A 19358-nucleotide genomic window follows, 5' to 3' on the forward strand; every position below is an offset into this window, starting at 1 on the left:
GGGGGGGGGGACCCTGGACACCTGACCACGTCCTCATTTAGGGACAGACAACCATCGACAACCACATTCATGGTTAATTTACAGCATCCAATCAGATTAACTCCTCAGGGAGGAAACCAGAGGATTGGACAAAAAAAAACACACACGCACAGACAAACATCCCATAGTTAAATATAAGACGAAGGTAAATATGAATATGATGCAACGTCTGAAAAAAATTTATAAACCACACAGTCGCAATAAGAAGTAGCACAGGAGTGTGTGTGTGTGTGTGTGTGTGTGTGAGCTGGTAAAGAAGTGTGTGGGTGAATATGTTAATATCCTGGCTTCACATGAGTTTTGTGAAAAAAAAAGATATATTCTGTATCTTGGGAGTTTGGACGACGCTGGACTGGTTTTTTTTTTTTTTTTTTTGGACCAGGAACAAAATCCGTCTGTTTTCACCGATGTCTCGGCCGGAGACGGAATGCAGGACGCAGGGCGTAGGACGGTCCGGTGGCAACGTTCGTCAGGCATAGGACGGTCAGGTGGCAACGTTCGTTACAGGAAAACTGTTTGTACGTTGAAGTTCTGTTAATAGTCAGTTGGTGGTTTGTGGTTCGATGGTGTAGCGGTTATTACACCGGTCTTACACGTAGAAAGTCCTGCGTTCGAACCCCAGAGGAACCATAAACTTAATAACACCCTTTACCGCCCCCATGTGGCAGCCCTGTGTGGGTTCACTGTGAATTTCCCTGTTGTGGAATGAATTAGCGACTAATATATTTTTTTATTTTTTCATAGATGTTTATTTTTGCTGCACTACGGGTTCATCTTCAGTTCGGTCTCTTTCGATGATGTCATTTCTGTCAAAGAGCTAATGTTTACCACGTGACTTCAACATCGCTGACATCATCGTACGGCGGTTGGTGATGCTGTACGACATCGTGCTCTCAGAGTTTAAGACCCTTCAGTTTTCACCTCCTTCGCACGGACTTTTGTTATTCAACGCCACAGCTCAACAGCGCCTCCTATCACCTGGGAGCCTAAATAATTTGATGATTTTTTTTTTCTCCCCCAGACTTTGGTGCAGGGGGAGTGAGCCGTTTACAAAGTGACACAAATGTCAGTTTCCAGCGAGGGGGAGAGAAAAAAAAAATATTACTGACATAAATCACTGGGCATATTTTAAAGCTAGCTGATGCCGGAGCTGATGCCGGAGCTGATGCCGGAGCTGATAGCCGCGATTCAGGGGAAATTACACCTACCTGTTCCCACAGCTTTGGTACAGAAAGTGCACAGAGAGGAGACTTTAGTACGTGTGAAAGACACTGACTGAAAACAGCGGGACACCTAAATGTTTTTACCTTTTTTTTCTTTTCTTTTTTTTACCTCCCTCGTCTTTCTACTCCACACAGAAGTGCCGTTTTGTTTATTTGGGCATCTTCGACACAGCTAAAAATATTTTCAGGAGGAATCAATTCTGATGTTTATTTCATGGGTTTCAGCGCTGATATAATAAGTGGAGGTATAAGCAAGACATTACCTTGGGCCTGTGTTGCATGTGAGAGGCATTTGTCATTAGTTTTGACATTTTATGCACTAAAGGATTGATTGAATAATCAATAGAATAATCAGCCTTGAAATGGCTGCTGAGAGTCAGCGAAAAAATACACATAAACAAAACAGGCAGGAGACGGAGGATGACCCAGCGCCCGCTGCACAGCCCGACAGATTCCTGCAGAAGTGAAAGAGACTGGATTCGTATGTGAGGAGCAAAAAAAAAGTTTTTTTTTTTCTCCCACCGTTGCTTTAAAAGTGGGCGATGGTTTCAGTCACTTTCAATGGGTATTGAACTGCACTACACAATGGTCAGAGGCAAAGGGCCGTATTGACATTTTGGTGAACGCGCTTGTTCAGTTTCTTGCTGAGAATTGGATAATTGGATAAATATCAATCACTATCATTAGTCCTTAAAACGCTTAGTTAGTCCAGCCCCCGTTTAAACACAGACCGCAGACGTTAAGGAGTCCAGCCGCCGTTTAAACACAGACCGCAGACGTTAATAACTGCACGTGTGGGGCAGAAAATAAAAATATTCAATGGTCACCATGTTATAAAAAAATTAAAAACACAACAGACTGTTGCAAAATAGGATTAAAGTGATAATTAAAAACATTTTGACTGTTGCAAAATAGGATTAAAGTGATTTTCCATTGTCTGATGATGTCACCAAGTGGTGCTTCAAATCTACTTATTGGTCATCACTGTTAGTAATACATAACTACAATAAGAACTGTATGCTCAGTAAGTCAGTCGTCACCATGTTACGTCATGTATTGATTGGCTGAACTTAATAAATAATTACATTAAAATACTTGAATATTGTAATTTTAAAGTCATTCCTCTGATTTCTCTACCATTCCACTCCAAGCCAAAGAGCACAGGTTCAAATCCCATCCTGGCTGTGTTCTGTGTGTGTTTGACAAGCACACAATAAAAATGTCCTGACTCCTCAGGCACCCACTGCACCACAGGGATGGCTGAGATGCAGATGACAAATCTCTGTGTCTGTACACGTGTCTGTATCTGTACAACCACCAACCAGGCGTCTCTCCCTAAATGGGTATTTCTCAGCAAAGCTGCTTCCAAAATGACAGTCGCTGTTATGTCAAAAAAAAAAAAAATCAGCGTTTGTTTTTCCCATTCACTCGGTGTTGTTTACTGCAGGTTCCAGTTTTTCTTTTTTAGTTGTCAGGGCTTTGTAAATTAGGGACTGGTGTATTTCCAGACCTGGGAAAAAAAAAAGAAAAAAAAAAACTTCCTCCCTGAAATGATATAAAGAGCATCTTAACGGGGGCGCCACAACAATTGCCATGACAACAATGATTACTCATCCTGAAACAAGTGAAACAGCAGCGAATAACATCTAATCAGGCTCAAAGCACCGAAGGTGTGATTATGCACAGAACAACTGCCGCCGCCGCCGCCGCCGCCGCTGCTGCAGAGGAGCTATCTTTATGTAAACCATTTCTCTCCTGCTTCCCCTCTCTCTCCATCTCTCTGCCTCTCTCTGCCTCTCTCTGCTCAGGGCAGGATGATTAATGTGTGACTATTGATTCCTAAAGAATGTGGGAGGGATTGAAAGAAAAAGAGAGGGAGGAGGAGGAGAGGGAGGGAGGGAAGGAGGGAGGGAGCATCCAGAGAGCAGTGTAGCACCTCGCTGCAGCTCTTTCGCCTCCAGTCCTTCATTTAGGAAAAAGCCAGAATTAGGATCCGCCGAGATTATTCTCCTCCACCTCCTCTTCCTATCCTTACTTTCCTTCACTCTCCTCTCCTCTTCCTGCCTCCTCCTCCTCCATGCGATGAAGAGCAGTGACTATTTAACCCAAACTTTGGCGTTTCACAAAAAAAAAAAAAAAAAAGGAACCGGAGGACATGACGAGAAGGAGGGTGAAGCAAAGTGTTTCTAAAAACAAAATGATAAAAAAAAAAAAACCCTCGCGCCTCCTAAACCTCATCAAACATTTATAGTTCTAAACATCTTCAAACCAGGAAGCTGCCTGTTAGCCGTGTCTTGGTTTAACTTCAAAGTACTTCCAAAATGAACCGTTGAGGAAGTTTTGCAGGTTATTACTGCTTTAATACCACGTAAATAAACAACTGTAAACAACGAGGGCCGTAAACGGCTGAGTAGAAATAAAATTAAAAAGACGTGTGAACATTTAAAACGCTACTTTTTGTTAAGACAGTATCGACAGTAGAATCTTCTTTTCACAATGTCAACAAGTAACAAAAGTAAATTTTCGTAAGAGTTTATTTCAAAACAATCAGTGTATAAAGCTTTTATACATCAGTGTAATGTCAACAAGTAACAAAAGTAAATTTTCGTAAGAATTTTCCTGACCAAACTCATGGCCCTGGGGTCAAGATTTTTTTTTTTTTTTCAGATCTGCGTCACCGAATTTACTGCTTTTCCCTCAGGGAGAGAGCAGATTGTCTTTCAGCATCCTTGAGGTTGGGTGTTCAATTCCATGCCCAGACTGCAAGTCACTAAACCACAGTGGTGTTTACCTATTGATGTGAAAGAGTGACATCACTGTTAGAGGCAGTTTCAATTATATACGATTTTTAAAATGTATTTTTAGAAAATAAAAACGACCTTCGGTGATGGAACCAATTTTGAATTAATTTTGAAATAAAAAGGTACTGGGGATGGAACCAATTTTGAAATAAAAATATATTATTTTCTAAGGTAACAAACACATGTATTACTGTCATATTATTGTCCAACAAACAAATGTATTACTGTCATATTATTGTCCATAATTACCATTCTAAACAGTTAATAGTTAGAGTGAAAGGAAACAGATTTGTTGTTTGTTTGTTTGTTTTTTTTCTTCCGTCTCATACACACAGATCACAAAGAAACGAGTGCTGTTTTCTCATATCTTGTTTCATCAATTAAACGCTTCCAGCTCCTGCTGCCAAGTGGGACAGAAGTCGGTCAATATCTGTTGTGGTAATTTCAGAAAAACCCTAACACGACTCCGTATTTCACACAGAAACAATCGAAAACACAACACCAATGTGATGTCACGTTGTACTGGGAATATTCCTCAGCAGACACCCAGGAACCACAGCGTCCACCGGGCAGTGAACACATCACAGCGGCGTCGCAGGTTTTTACCAACACGTCACAAAAACATGAAACAAGCAGAACAGCTGGAGGCCATTTTGTGTCTCCGCCACACGCTGAAGCGTTCGGCGCCTCGGACCTGAGCTGCGAGAGGCATCGGGAAACTGCTGATCACGTCCTCTGCCATTTCAATACCACTATATGACAGGTAATAATATCAACTCTAATTCAATCCAATTTAATGGGATGAAATGAAGTGAACCACAGGCCTGGCACGGTTTTCATCCCCGCTCTGTTTTTCAAGAAGGGGTTTATTGTTGTCAACTTAACTTATGGAATTTGATTCATGATTTCATTGTATGTGTTATTCCCAAAGACAGGATGTGGGGGGGTGAGAGGGGGGTATTTTAAGGATGCTCAGTCACTCAGCTGTCTGTCACAGTCTGCGGCCGGTCGCTACAAATGGTGAAAACAGGACGTTTTTTGGGTCGTTTCTTTCACTTCAGTGTGGACACACAGACAGTTTCCCTCCAAAGCGGCGGCAGAGCGAGTTAATCTTCACTGTTTCTTCAATAGTTTTCTGCCAACAATCCAAATAACGATGGACAGTGTAAAACAACAAATGGGTGAATAACCTTTGTTTCACTCGCCGTCTTCGGGTCACTGTTACATTCACGTCGACGGGCCAACGTGCAACCGCAGTCTTTTACTGGGTCATTAAGCAGCGCACACTGATCAATGACTGGTGAAAAGTCACAGTAACTGATTGGCTCTGCAGTTACTTACTGTACGTCTCTCTGTGGCTCCGCTCCACGGAGCTGCAGGGGTGACGGCGGGATTGAACCGCAGGTCATTTTCAACCTGGTCGTTATAAATCACCTTTAGCTGCATTAACCGCATGGGGGGAGGCGGGGGGCGGGGATCGTCACGAGCTCGAATGGTGGAGGTGGTGGACTTTAGTATCTGTGGCCGACCATTTTGTAAAGGAACAACAAAATCAGCTGGATTTGACCTGTTGACCTTGTTGACCCTGCCTGTGATCATAGCATTCACTGTGACCAGTAGAAATGTATGTTAGTCATTTCTACCTGAGGTCAAAGGTTAGCGAGCATGCTGTAGAAAATGCTAATTAACAGCACAGCTACAGTATGTTTACAAACTAATCTGTTTATTCACTTTGTGGCTGTAAAAAAAAAATAGAAATCTGTATATGGTCTGAATCTTGATGAATAAAGATTGCAACATTCAAACTATGAATAAAAAAATAGAAATCTGTATATGGTCTGAACAGAGCTAGCACCAATGGCCAATAGGATCCATCTCTGGTTGTTATAGCACAGAGCGTCCAATGTAATGGGCTGCTGTACACCTCCAAAAATAGAAAAATAAACTTTAAGTTTGTTCTATTCTTTCAGATAAACTACTAAATATAATTCCCTGGTGTCGTCTTATTTCATTTTAAATTGCTCATCAACAAAAAGGATTCATTTATAGATTTATAAACCAATGGCGAGAGTGGATTTCTGTCTGCACTGTGTCTCACAGATAGAAATGTTAACACCAGACCTTAACCAGGGCCTTGAAATTATGCTTCATAGTCTGTTACTTCTTTTTACATCAGCCTTTGTTTCACAGCCGACGCTTTGAAACCACCCGGGCTGCAGGATACCAAGGATTAATTTAAGGTAAAAACATGCTCACCGGCTAATTATAGTGTTCGTCACCTACTTGTTCTCTCCACTAGGAAGGTGTCAAGAGAACAAACGCTGAGGTGAATGGAGCAAATGATGCCTGTTTCACTGTCTTCCAACAGACTCGTTGAAGGCAGTTGAGAGGCTAACGGTGAGTCGTGTACATCTGCGGCATTTATGGAACTGTCAGTTCACGACAAGAGCTGTCCACGGATGGCCAACAAACACTGTGGAAAACTGAGCTGTCACTATCTTAGTTTATTTCAATATTGAAGCAAAAAAAAAAAAGAAACAAACTGATGAGTCACTGGGAGTCATTCTCCACACTGGGTGAGCCATCGTGTCGTGTCTGGTTTTTGTGTATTTAAAATGGTAAATGCCAATATACTTGATGGAAGTAAGTAACGAAACACAAAGTAACGGAACAAGAAATTTTTCATTTTACTTTTTGTTTTTGGTCCCAAATAACCAAAACATTTTAAATATTAACATTGTTAAAGACTTCAAAGTTTGCTGCTTAAATGCATCATTTACAGTTTATATCCCTGTTTTACATTGGTTCTACAAAGCGTGGGAGTTTATGTCACTAATGGTTTCATCTACAACAGAGGAGTCCTGCAGAAACTGGACATTTTATCCAAAAATAGTTACATTGAGGGCAACTGGACAAAGTAGGTTTCTTTTTTTTTTTTTTTAAGCCGTTTCACCTCTGATCCAAGTCTCGGATCAGAGGTGAAATGTCTTGCCCTCAAGGTAACTATTTTTGGACACTGACGGATCACTGACAGTTACTACTGTTGCAACATTGGTTCCTTCAAAGCCCATTCAGTTCTGATTTCTATTTAACTAACCCTGAGTTCTACCGTTGGTATTAAAGACTCAAACACTCTGTTACTAATCTCACCACCGCTGACACTTAACCTTAACCACAGCCTCCATACTGAAGCTCCTCCCTGATTAAGACTGGGCTTTGTTCCCCAAGAGAACGACTGATCGAGACAAGGTCAGTGCGCTCACATGCACACACACACATGCATGCACACACACACACACACACCACCCAGCACATAAACACACGGAGGATTTACAGCAGACCACCAGTCATAAAAGGCAGACACCAGAGTTCATCATAGCCTGCTTAATGCCGTGCCATTACCGCTAACGCGAGTTAGCCGCATCTGGCGTGTAGCCGTAAACTCATTCCACTGACCATAAAAATCTGATGAATCATAACCTGCCACCTCACTGGTGTTAACTTGCTGTCAGGTCAACATCTGGATTCCACCTCACACAGTCACCCAACACATTACAGAGCTATTTGTCTCGTCTATAGCGCGGCCCTGGTGGCACCGGCGCACTCTACCTGCTGCTTCCATTTTGAGGCTGATGAGGTCACCTGTGAACCTGCTCAGTTTCCCGAGGGCAGGGCATTAAAAAAAATTATTGAATATTTGAAAGTAAAAGCTAATCTCAATTAAAAACAAACCCTCTAAAAAGTAATGACGCCGTAAAAATATCAAAGAAGATAATAGACCCCCACCCCTCGCCCCTCCACCACCATTTGTAATATTCCGTATGCCCTGCATTCATAGTGGGTTAGCCGTGTCCTTACATAACGTTAGCATTCACGTTTACATTTTCTGAAAGCTCCCAGGTTGGAGTGTCCCATATATGATGTGTACAGCTTTGCTACGACTTCATGTTTTGAACATAAAAGTAGGTAAACACATGTAGTAACAAGCTGCGCATAGTAAAAGAAAGTAGGTCAAAGTGTCAGCTTCACGGCAAGACTGTGAAAATATCTTCGCTGAAGACCGAGCCTTACAGAAGCAAAAAGACGGAGAGAAATGAAAGAGTGAGAGGATCTTGGTCACTAGGAATTTATAATAAAGTCATACGTTTTATAACTGTTTTTTTAGCAACTAAACTGCAGGGTTCAGGAGGACTGCGTAGGATTTATTAACGTTTAGCAGACAGATTAGCTGCGTCACCTCACCCATTCATGTCTGTTTAAGTAGAAAACACATAAAGTAGCAATTAGTGGTCGTTAACATTCAGGAAGTATTCAGTCTGTGTACTCTGAGCTACAGCGGCTGGTCGAGGTGAGAGTACACACGTAAACGTACCAGTTACTGGAAACATACACACGTGAAGATTGTTGTGACGACATGTCCTTTTTGGACATGTCCTTTTTGGGAAAGGTTGTTAAAAAAATTAGTATTGCTTTGGGAACACGTTCTTGTGGGGACATGTTTTTGAAAAATGCTGGCGTTGTAAGGACAGATTGTACGTGTGGGGACAATTTAAAAAACAAAAACAAAACATTATTATTGTTGGGACGTGTTCTTGCATGGACAATATTTTAAAAATAATATTGTTGTGTTTTCCTTGTGGGGACAACTGCTGCAGGGAAACGTGTTTTTAATGAGGACTTTTTGGTTTAGTTAGGGTTAAGGTCAAAGTTGAGCGTGTTTTTCTAAGTTAGGGTTAAGGTCAAAGTTGAGCGTGTGTTGTCAGCAGTAAAGGTTGAGCAGCCATGAAAACAAAACAAACAATAGCTGTGTGTATGGAGTGTGTGAGTGTGTGTGAGTGATTATAACATGACATGTGTGTTGGTGCTTAGGTGTGGTAATTCAATTATGTAATGATTTCGAATAATTAATGATCATGTTACATCACGAGAAAAAAAAAAACACTCACACTCACTCAGTGTTTATGACTCATGCAGTTTACACACCACAGTATTGTTGCTCCATCAGTGTGTCCATATGTTTCCACTAACACAGTCTCCATAATGGGGCACAGGTCACATGACATGAGTAGCTCCGCTGTGACGGACAGGGGGCGGAGCTTCTACGGTATCCATCCAGGAGCGCCGCCAGCCTGAACATGTTTAATTTAAAGAGGCTTCGAGGCCATGCCACACAAACAGCCAGACCTTCAGACATGTTGATGTCCATACACACACAAACACACACACACACACATAAACACACATCTGACACCAACACACTGGGGCCTCCTGGTCATTCCCTCTCGCTCCTCCTGCCGTCTGTGGGATTATAGAGCAGTGGGCCTGTCAGCACCTCACCCACCAGGCGTTAAACAGACTGTGTGGAGGTGCCAACAGCTCTCTGCTGCACCACACACACACACACACACACCAAACGACACTGTACCACTCAGAGGGTGATACGCTGCTACTACTGTAAGAACACCGCGCTCCGCACGAAACTCGACACCTGACAGATTATTATTGACGCGGCGGTCACGTCCATGCCGTTATCATCCTACACTCTCACCTAATGGACACGTCGCAGGTCACATTGTCCGTCTGGAAAAGCAGCCGCATGAGTTTCAAGTTAAGCTACAAGTAGGAGCTGATTCGCCGAGGTGCTTTGTCTCAGCTGAAAGGACAGATTGAAGGATTTAGCGTTGGAAAAGTGTTACTTTTATTGGATAATAAAAGTAATATCATTTTACTCATATAGATGTAAGTACTTGTTATTTCAGTAGAAGTCATATGGGGGATTGTTGCAATTGGTTTTCATTTTGTTTTGTTTAATTTTATCGAGAAAACGCACGTAACACAGGGGACGCCGGTGAGACCTGGCTCTTACTTTAAAAAAAATGTACGTAACACAGGGGACGCCGGTGAGCTGAGACCTGGCTCTTACTTTAAAAAAAAATGCAATGCTGAAAGTTTTAAACAAGATCAAACTTTCACATTGGAAAAAATGTGATGAAATAGGAATTTTAAATTAAAGCAACATAAAAAAGAATGACTTCAAAGTAGAAGCACATTCACATCCACTGACAGCTGTTCTAGTTCTAAATGTTTCCTGGCAACAATGACATGGTCCAGGTGTCCACAGGTGATGATGTCCACCCATATATACAGTATACCATCAACATCAATACCAAATACTCCCATAATTCCTTTCCTGTCCTGTCTTTTCCTTGCCTTGTCTTTCTTTCTTGTGAACAGCATTGGAAAATCTGTAAATTAGGAGAGAAAAAAACTGAAAATTGAAACTATTATGCGATAACACAAAATTCTTCATTTGCAAACAGTAAAAAAATCTAAATAAGTTATTTCACAAACACCAGCAGATTCCTGTATTTGACTCCTTCCATTTCATCAACCATGTATATATAACCCTTGGTGACCTTCTGGCAGTAATTTCTACTTTATTTTTCACCATAAAGAGTAAATTGTGTCCATAAATATAGACAGTAACGGTGAAGGTTTAGGTGTCGCATTCCGTGTAGACACTACAGTCCCCCCAGTGCAGTGAGTGGCTGCACCATCTTGGCACGCCGGCCTCCTGTCACATCACACACTGCTAACAGCTCCGTCCTGTTGTATAACCTGGTTATTGAGACACTTAAGGACCTACAGCCTGGCAAACACATGACTGGACAAAAAGCAATTTGCGGATTAACACCGGCGGCTTTTTAATACCCTGCACACACATCACATATGAAAGGAAAACGGATTTACACTGTGGAATCAAATAAACGGTGAGAAATGCTGACGGCCAATAGAATCAGGGAGGTTTGTACGGACAGGGCTGGGATTTTATGTCTTGGAGTCAAAGTCACCTGCCTTCAGACCCCCCGCATTCCACACAGTTCTAGTCGTTTATCTGGCAGGTGCAGTAAAAAAAAAACGGTTAAAACATCTTTATATAATTGAATATCACGTCTCTAATGTTTTATATTTAAAGTCAATTATATTTTATTTTTGCTATTTTTCATGTGGAAACAACTGCTACTGTCTTTTTAAAATGTCAAACATGTCATGTTAGTCGCATTGGTAGTCGACCAAAAATTCAATTTCCGACCAATTTAGCGTTAGGTTAGAAGAACACCGAGGTAATTGAATCCAGTCGAGGTGTATTTACCTTTCGGCGAACAGAGTCGGTTGGTTGTCCCGCAGGTGATGAAACATTTGGATGTAGATCCAACCGTCACCGCGATAATTTGTGTCATGCTAATAAATGCTGGCAAGTCGTCATCCACGACAACATCCTGGTCTTTCTCGTGTCGCCGAAATAATCCCATACGGTTCATTTTCTCCCATTTTACGCCACCTTGGTCACGCCTCTCCTGCAGGGACCGGAAACAACGCAACACACGCGGAAACACCCGTGTGTTGTGCGTCTTTGTTTTCGTTCCGTTTGTGTTGCGCTTAACTACAGTTCCGTTTTCTGACGGTATTCAGGAAAAGTTACGGTAAATTATCCTTAGCGATTAATAATCGCAATTAATTGTGGTACAGACTCATTATGACGTCACTATTTGTGGCTGGCTCGGAGTTTTTACCTAAACTTTAATAAATTATCCTTAGCGATTAATACTGCAATTAATTGTGATACAGACTCATTATGACGTCACTATATGTGGCCACTGGCTCGGAGTTTTTACCTAAACTTTAGTTTGTGACGTTTTTGTGGAACAGCTCCACTATGAAGCCAAACCCTAGAGTCTGTGTCATTTACGGCATTTCAGTAAATTCAGTGAAGAAACTGGGCTGAAGGTTTTAGTTGAATAAAAGAATAAAAGAACAGTAGAAAGTGTCACTGTTGAATATTCATAAAGTACTGGTGTGTGTAGTGTGTCCTTGTGTCATTACTAAACCTGTAAGTGTTCTGGTTTGCATTTAAATATGCCCCACCCCCCACCTCACTCACTCTCATTTTAATTCTTCTTCATCATCATCATCTTCTTCTTCTTCTGTGTGTGCTCTTGGAATTGATGTCCCTCCCATTCATGGGTGTCAGTCCCAGGTGGTGTGTGTGTGCAACTGCTCGTAAACAGTCTTTTTGATTGAGAGACCGTGGAGCCTGACAGGCGGCCTTGTGCTTTGCTGCCATAGATACATACAAACACCTGCTGCAAATATGAGATGCAACAACTGCATTAATTAGCCAATGACAAGCGTGCATTCAGGGATTTGACCAATCACCTTGTGACAGACTAGAAAAAAAAAACGCAGTCTATTTTCAGGATATGGACTATAAAAACAGACGACGTAGTAAATCCCTAAAAAACATCAAGTTTTTTTTTCTCTTGGAGAAGTAACAGAGTAAAATCCCTGCTTCCTGTTTTAATTTCCTTTCTGTATGACATTGGTTAAACAGACAATCGGCAAAGTGGGACAAATCCTGATGGAATAAGTCAAATGTTCTGAAGCATCAAAGCTCACAGTCTAATTGCCCTTCACAATGACGGCGTTTGAGCTGCAGCCACAGCCCGCTGTCTCGTGATTGGCCGAGTTGGAAAGAGCAAAAATGGGAAACCTGGAAACTGGGACAATCTGTTTCTTCTGTCTTGAACTCAAAGGTGTGATCTTCAAATCACAGGGTCAACATTTCGTGAGTGACAGCGATGAACTGGACGTTAATAGTCGTGTGTTCCCACACCAATCAGAACAGAACAGCAACGCTGTGACATCACAGGCCAGTCACAGTTGGGGACAAATCTCTAAAGTCTTAGTCAAGATAAATCCCAGGGTCATATTTCTAAATTACAGACGACTGTGGGGTTTTGTCCGCCCGCTGTCTGCTGCACAGCTGAAAATGATAAATTCTACGTTCGGCGCTCAGTGTTTGAGTTGAGCTCAAATTGAATTCTGGTGCAAACGTGTACGCCGTCAGCTGTGCACGCTCTGAGACACTCACACCTCATTCTCAGAAACATGCTATCTCCTGTCACATACACCTCAACCTCCTTCGAACCTGCCGTGATGGAGATTAATAGCAGCATTTAAAGCCTGCTGAGCTCCACCTGTCAAGGCTGCGGACCCCAGGGCTGCTCTGGTCTGTGCCTGGGAAAGGAAAGACCGTCCTGGGGCCAGATCTATCATGAAAGTCCACGACAGGCTGGATCTCTGGAGTCGGCCTCCACATCTGGACCACCGACATGGGGCCATCCGTCCTGGATGACAGGCCCACTGAGTGAATCCACCCGCAGCAGACCTGATAGCTGCTAGTTTGGGGGGGTGGGAGGGTGGAGGGAGTGTTGGATGTGAGATGGCCACTGAGAAAGGGGACTGAGAAAGTGGGTCTGTGGGTTTGATTGTTGGAAGAAATCCTGCACAACTCCACCTAAAGAATACTTGAAATATCTCCGATACTCACGTTGACTCATCTAGGTCAGCAGAGAATTGGTATATATTTGTTCTACTCCACTTTGATTTTGACTGCTTTTATCCAAAGCAACAGACCCTGGGAATCGAACCCAGGACTGTCTGCTCTCTGCTTCCGAGGCAGAGGTGCTAACCGCTACCCTGAGGAACTGACCGGTCCTGTCTGTGAAATGTAAGTTTTCTGCCTCTAATTTCTGGCCTGTCAGAGTCAAGTAATTTAAATAGAAACTTTAACAAAACACACTATTTAACAAAAGACACAAACTGTGCACAGGGTAAATACTAAAGTCCACAAAAGAAACTAGTATCTGTGTTTATATCCCAAGTCTTTGTGTCTTTTGTCCACAAAAGGAACTAGTATCTGTGTTTATATCCCAAGTCATTTAAGAATGTATCCAATTTCTTCTCATATTACATGCTTCCCAAAAGCGTGAGCTGTTTTCTAATGAGGACTGAGTCACTGGGTGTGAAGTCACTGCTACTGTACCATACTTACATCACACCACTCGTCTTCTGCTACCAGCAGACGTATCAAAACAAAGTCAGATTACAGCCTCTTCCACGTCACCAGTCAACAGAAACCAGCTGCACGCTCCGGTCCAGCGCTCAGTTAAACATTTAAACTCAGTTAACACTTGAGAACGGCGGTAAAATCCAGCGGTTTCGGGTTTCCTGGATAATCTGCAAACGTCTGAACTTTCCTGCTTAAAATAGACACTGACTCTGGAACGTCTAAAAATCTTTTCCCCCTCACCTGCACAATGTGCAGATTTGCAGGCAAATGTCTTTTTCAGGGAGTTTTAAGTTCAGATGTCAGTGGAACGTCACGGGGCTGTGGTCAGGCTAACGCAGAACGTGATGCATTCACTGGTCGCGGTATTAATACAGCTGGAAAAATGTGAATTTAAAATATTACTGGGGCACATATTCAGATTATATATGGAGAATGGAATGGCATTCTTACAGATTTCAGCCGTCACAAAAAGAGACATTCATGAAATTCTATTTTTTAAGAAATCCCATAATTTGACTTCACCCACAAAAAAAGAAAAAATATCAATCAATTCTGTCCGGTTTCTGCCCGGTCAAAATGGAGCTCATTCACAACCATTCACGACCAGCAGGGCTCCTCTAACCGTGTTGAATCAAAGCTCTTATTACTTTTCTTCATAACAACAGGACTCGGTGCTCTGTACAGAAAAAAAAAAGAGGCTATTTTGTGAAATTGCCTGGAATTCTTTTTTGCTGGTACACTGCGTATGGTTTCCCAGGAGCTCATTCTGCTCATGTGTCAAGTGTGTGCCGCCTCAGAAACCTCTGTGCCCCAAAACTACCTTGACAGGAAACAACTAAATTATTATCCTGTTCAAATTGCCACTGAAGTTAAAAATAATGTTAGTGGCTGGGTTTTAAACAGACTCCAGGAGTTGGGGCGGCAGCGGCTGGTTGACGGCTGGCGTTTGACAGCTGCCGTGACCTGTCATTCACGTCTGTTACAGTATCAACAACGGCACGCCCACGGCGCGCTGCTGGAGGACGGCTGTTTGCCAGCCACCGTGCAGAGTCAGAACAATAGCTTTCATTAACTCCTGCATCGCACATCCTTTAGCACTTCATCAAGGCACGCTGGCTTTAACGTGTCTTCATGAGACATTATTTAAAATGCTAAGCTAACCTGTGTCGGTCAATCAGTCGGTATTTCTATGCCATAATCATGTGCTGGACAGAAATATACAAGTAAAATATTGATAATTATAAATATGAGTTGTGAAATGAAATTTGGGGATTTTTCATATTTCATGTTGTTTAAAGGTTAATATAGAACAGCATGTAGCTAACAATGCTATCCAGGCTAGCTGCTGTTATGGCTTTAAGACAACAACTGTTCAATTTGTGTTCAATCTTACTCGTTTCCTGTGTTGCTTTTTGTTCAACTTTCTTCACTTCACCAGAGACAAACGTTCATGTTGCTTTGCACTGACCATGACATTTTGAGCATTTCGTAGTCAAAGCACTCTCCCTGGTCTGTGTTTGATCACGGGCCTAACTACGACAGTGTCAGTGGACCTCTGAAATGTTCAAATTAAAGGTCCTCCTCTAACACCTGACATGCACTGGTGCACACTTTCAATTTCTAAAATAATTGGTCTGCATTTCCCTCCAGTAAATTTGCTTGTAATAAGCAGCTTAACCAAGGACAAACTCTGACGTGTGGCGGAGTCGGGCGCACGCCCTGCTCTCGCTGCAATTTTGTCTTTTCTTTTTTTTGGCTAACTGCTACAGAGTACCAAGAATTCCACCGCACACCAGTGGAGATCGCATTCCCTGTCACTTGGTGCCTGATCCACGGTCGGACCATTAAAAAACGCTGATTATTATTGTAATCTGATCCCATGTAATTAGTTACTCTTGATCCCCGTGTATCACATGCTCAGGCGGCAGATAAAGAGGCAGCGTGAAGAGGTTCTGTTGACAATCAGGACGGCGGAGCTAATGGAGCTGATTGCTATTGGCATAATTAATGTCATCACCATAATGCACTCCAATTCTGACGCAGCTGGCCTCGCACCACACACACGGCTCCGTGTTTGCACACAGGCCAGGGCAGGAGTGCGGAAACACAATCAAACGTGTAATAAAGATTCAAGATCAACATGAAACGGCCGCGTGAGTTTTAATGCGACCGACGCGGAACTGTCGCTCACTGGTCGTCGTCTGGAGGCGATGAGCGTCGGGTTGCGTCACGACGCGTCTCCACCGTTGAAATAAAAGCACGCGCTGTGACGTGTTATGTTGAAGCCGGGGCAAGATAGGTTAGATAGAACGTAGGTCTGTGTGTTAAAGATAGCACCGGCTGCCTGAGGGGGTGTGACAGCAACCAGGGCTGCTCTGGATCTCTCTCTCTCTCTCTCTCTCTCTCTCTCTCTCCCTCTCTCTCCCTTCCTTCCTTTCTTTCTCCTCCTCAACACCTCCCCGCTCCTTTCTTCCTCTCTCTGTTCTCTGCACCACGCAGCTTTAAAGCAACTGTAGCTCCGAAGGCGAACTGCACACGCTGAATTTCGCTCACATTCCTTTTTTTTTTTTTTTTGCTTTCTTTTTGCTTTTAACTGTTTCAAATCTCCGGTGCCAAGGACACTGAGCGAGCTTACAGTGTGAGAAGTAAAGCCACTTAGCCAAGAAAATAAGCATATCACATGGAGTGAGTTGGCTCGCCCGCAATCACATCAGTGTTGGTTGTGTGACATAATTCTTCAGCGTCGGCCAAAAATCTGATTTTTGTTTTTAATTATTTTTTTTCTGTTGTTCTAAACAAACACATTTTATCTGCAAACCTACAATCGACCAGTGTTTCAATGAAAAATGTGTTCCCACGACCTTTGCTCTTGTTGAATAACACCGTGTGGTCACATGGTGTATCACAGGTTCCGGTGCTTTTTATGACACACTGGCAGCAAATGAGCCAATTTTTCAGCAGCGGTGAAAAGCAGTGAGGTGAAAAACAGGCTCTTTAATACTGAGAAATTACAGATGAATCCACGTCAACTCTTTTTCCGTAATGTGTTCCTTTTTTTTTTTTCGATTCTCTACAAATCCTAATAAGAGGCAGCCGAGGTCACAGAGGTCACAGACACTTTATCAACTCACTGCCTTCAGCAAATCCAAACATTTAAATGATGGAACTCGGCTCGGTTCACATCTCACCATCACAATAAGAGCACATATTTGTGATGGACTAAAATGTATTTATGAATCGGCCGTTCATTTTCATTAGTCTTCAATATACAATAACAATAAAAAAATAAAAAAATAAATTCAAACCATGATGCATCAAACCCCTGACCTGACAACTAACCCTACGCTCTCCAAAAACCTGTTACCAAACCAACACTGTCACTGCAGCCTGTTTCTGTGAACTGATTAATATTCCCAGGTTATGTAACTTTGATGCTAGAAACATTTTTTTTTCTCATTTGTTTAACAGAGAGAAAAAGCTGTGACAGCGCCATCTGTGGGCCGAAACTCAAGGCCTGACCTTTTCACCCCGTGAAAAGTCCTTGGGTTAAAGAAGTACCTGAGCGGCATCAACAGAGATGTAAAAATCAATTGTCAAAGTGATTGAAACAAATGTCTCGGCGTCTGATGTCCTCTGCTCCAGTTTCAGCTCGGAGCCAACGCATCGCTGCGACGGCAAACCTGCTTAACGTGCAATTCATGGCGGTGAGAAGAAGTAAGAAGAGCAGCTGTAGTATAAAGTGACATGAAGGCAGACAGCGACGGTGTTCAGTGGGAAAATGAATTTGGAAACAAAAGGCAGCGTGTGTTTCCAGAAAAAATCTGTTTCAATAACTGTGAACCGGGAAATGTGTTTGACGCCATGTGATTTTGCGGAGAGGAGGCACAACACACAGCAGCAGCTGTGAGAGCCGTATATTTAATAAAAAATATGAGCTGAAAGATACTTGTCGAAGGAAGGAGGCCAGGAACTGGAACATATATATACATGTTTCCTTCCTTCAGGGGGCAGCGTGCGCTCGGTGTGACGGCTCTGATGTCACTTGAGATTTACAGCTGTCTGTCTGTTGCATTTCAGCTTCACCTGCACATGATTTGCTGCGACATCTGCTGTGTTAGCAGCAGCAGCAGCAGCAGCAGCAGCAGCAGCAGCAGATCGCCCTATCAGGACGGAGAGGGAAAGGAAAAAAAAAAGGCGGATGGAGGAAGAGTTTTACCTGCCGCCAAGCAAACACTGGGGCGAGGATCACAGAGTCGACCGATCTGTGATGTAAAGTGGACGCGGAGAACGACGGAGTAAAGGTGTGAAGTAGAAGATGAAGGTGTGAAACACATACACACAGGTGCAGGCAAAAAAAAAAAACATTGACGACAAGCGGCCGACCTGTCGGACGGTCAGGTGAGCCAAAGCAAAAAAAAAAAAATCAACGAGAGAACATCGCTCTACCAGGAGACGCCTTCGGTCCAACTGGGATATGAACTAATGACCTTCTTACTGTCAATGTACGTGTAAATGTGTTCTCTTAAATCAGGGGTGTCAAACATACGGCCCGCGGGCCAAAACCAGACCGCTGGAGGTTTCAATCCGGCCCACTTGATGAATTTTGAAAATTAAAAAATAAAAAATAAAAAAAGCATTTTATGTTTTGTAAAATTATATATTATTAAATATGCAGATTTTTCTATTATGGGGAAAACATAGACTTATTGTTATTTATGTGTTTATATTCTGTTATGATGCCTTAAATCATAACTTTATATATTTCCGTCGTACAGGACGACGAGAACGCGGCTCCGATGTGTTCAGATGAAGACGTTCACGTGAGGAACCGTGGGATTTCTGCTCCTCGCGCCGCTGCAGCTCTGAGACCGAGGAACAACTGAGGTGATGAGCTCATTTACACCCTGTGTTATCCTGGAGCCCGGTGGGAAGACCCGGGTCTGGTGGTTCTGAAGATACATGAGTGCGTGTACACAAAGAGACGGAAATGAGGAGAAGAGTGTGTTTACAGAGTACACGAGTACAGGAGTACAGGAGTACATGAGTACATGAGTACAGGAGTACAGGAGTACAGGAGTACAGGAGTACAGGAGTACAGGAGTACAGGAGTACAGGAGTACAGGAGTACAGGAGTACAGGAGTACAGGAGTACAGGAGTACAGGAGTACAGGAGTACAGGAGTACAGGAGTACAGGAGTACAGGAGTACAGGAGTACAGGAGTACAGGAGTACAGGAGTACAGGAGTACAGGAGTACAGGAGTACAGGAGTACAGGAGTACAGGAGTACAGGAGTACAGGAGTACAGGAGTACAGGAGTACAGGAGTACAGGAGTACAGGAGTACAGGAGTACAGGAGTACAGGAGTACAGGAGTACAGGAGT

The 19358-nt window shown here is 42.8% G+C and overlaps 1 protein-coding gene and 1 long non-coding RNA gene across 2 annotated transcripts in view; one reads left to right on the forward strand and one right to left on the reverse strand.

The window, feature by feature from the left end:
• The window catches only part of cacng2b (calcium channel, voltage-dependent, gamma subunit 2b), a 46149-nt gene that overhangs the window by 25739 nt on the left and 1052 nt on the right, over positions 1-19358 (reverse strand). The window lies entirely within an intron of this gene.
• Positions 33-884, forward strand: LOC107989056 (uncharacterized). Its single transcript, XR_001760587.2, has 2 exons — positions 33-495; positions 528-884. It is a non-coding gene; the product is annotated as an uncharacterized LOC107989056 (long non-coding RNA).

This window comes from Cynoglossus semilaevis, chromosome 9 (genome assembly GCF_000523025.1).
Source record: "Cynoglossus semilaevis isolate Cse_v1.0 chromosome 9, Cse_v1.0, whole genome shotgun sequence".
Classification (NCBI taxonomy): domain Eukaryota; kingdom Metazoa; phylum Chordata; class Actinopteri; order Pleuronectiformes; family Cynoglossidae; genus Cynoglossus; species Cynoglossus semilaevis.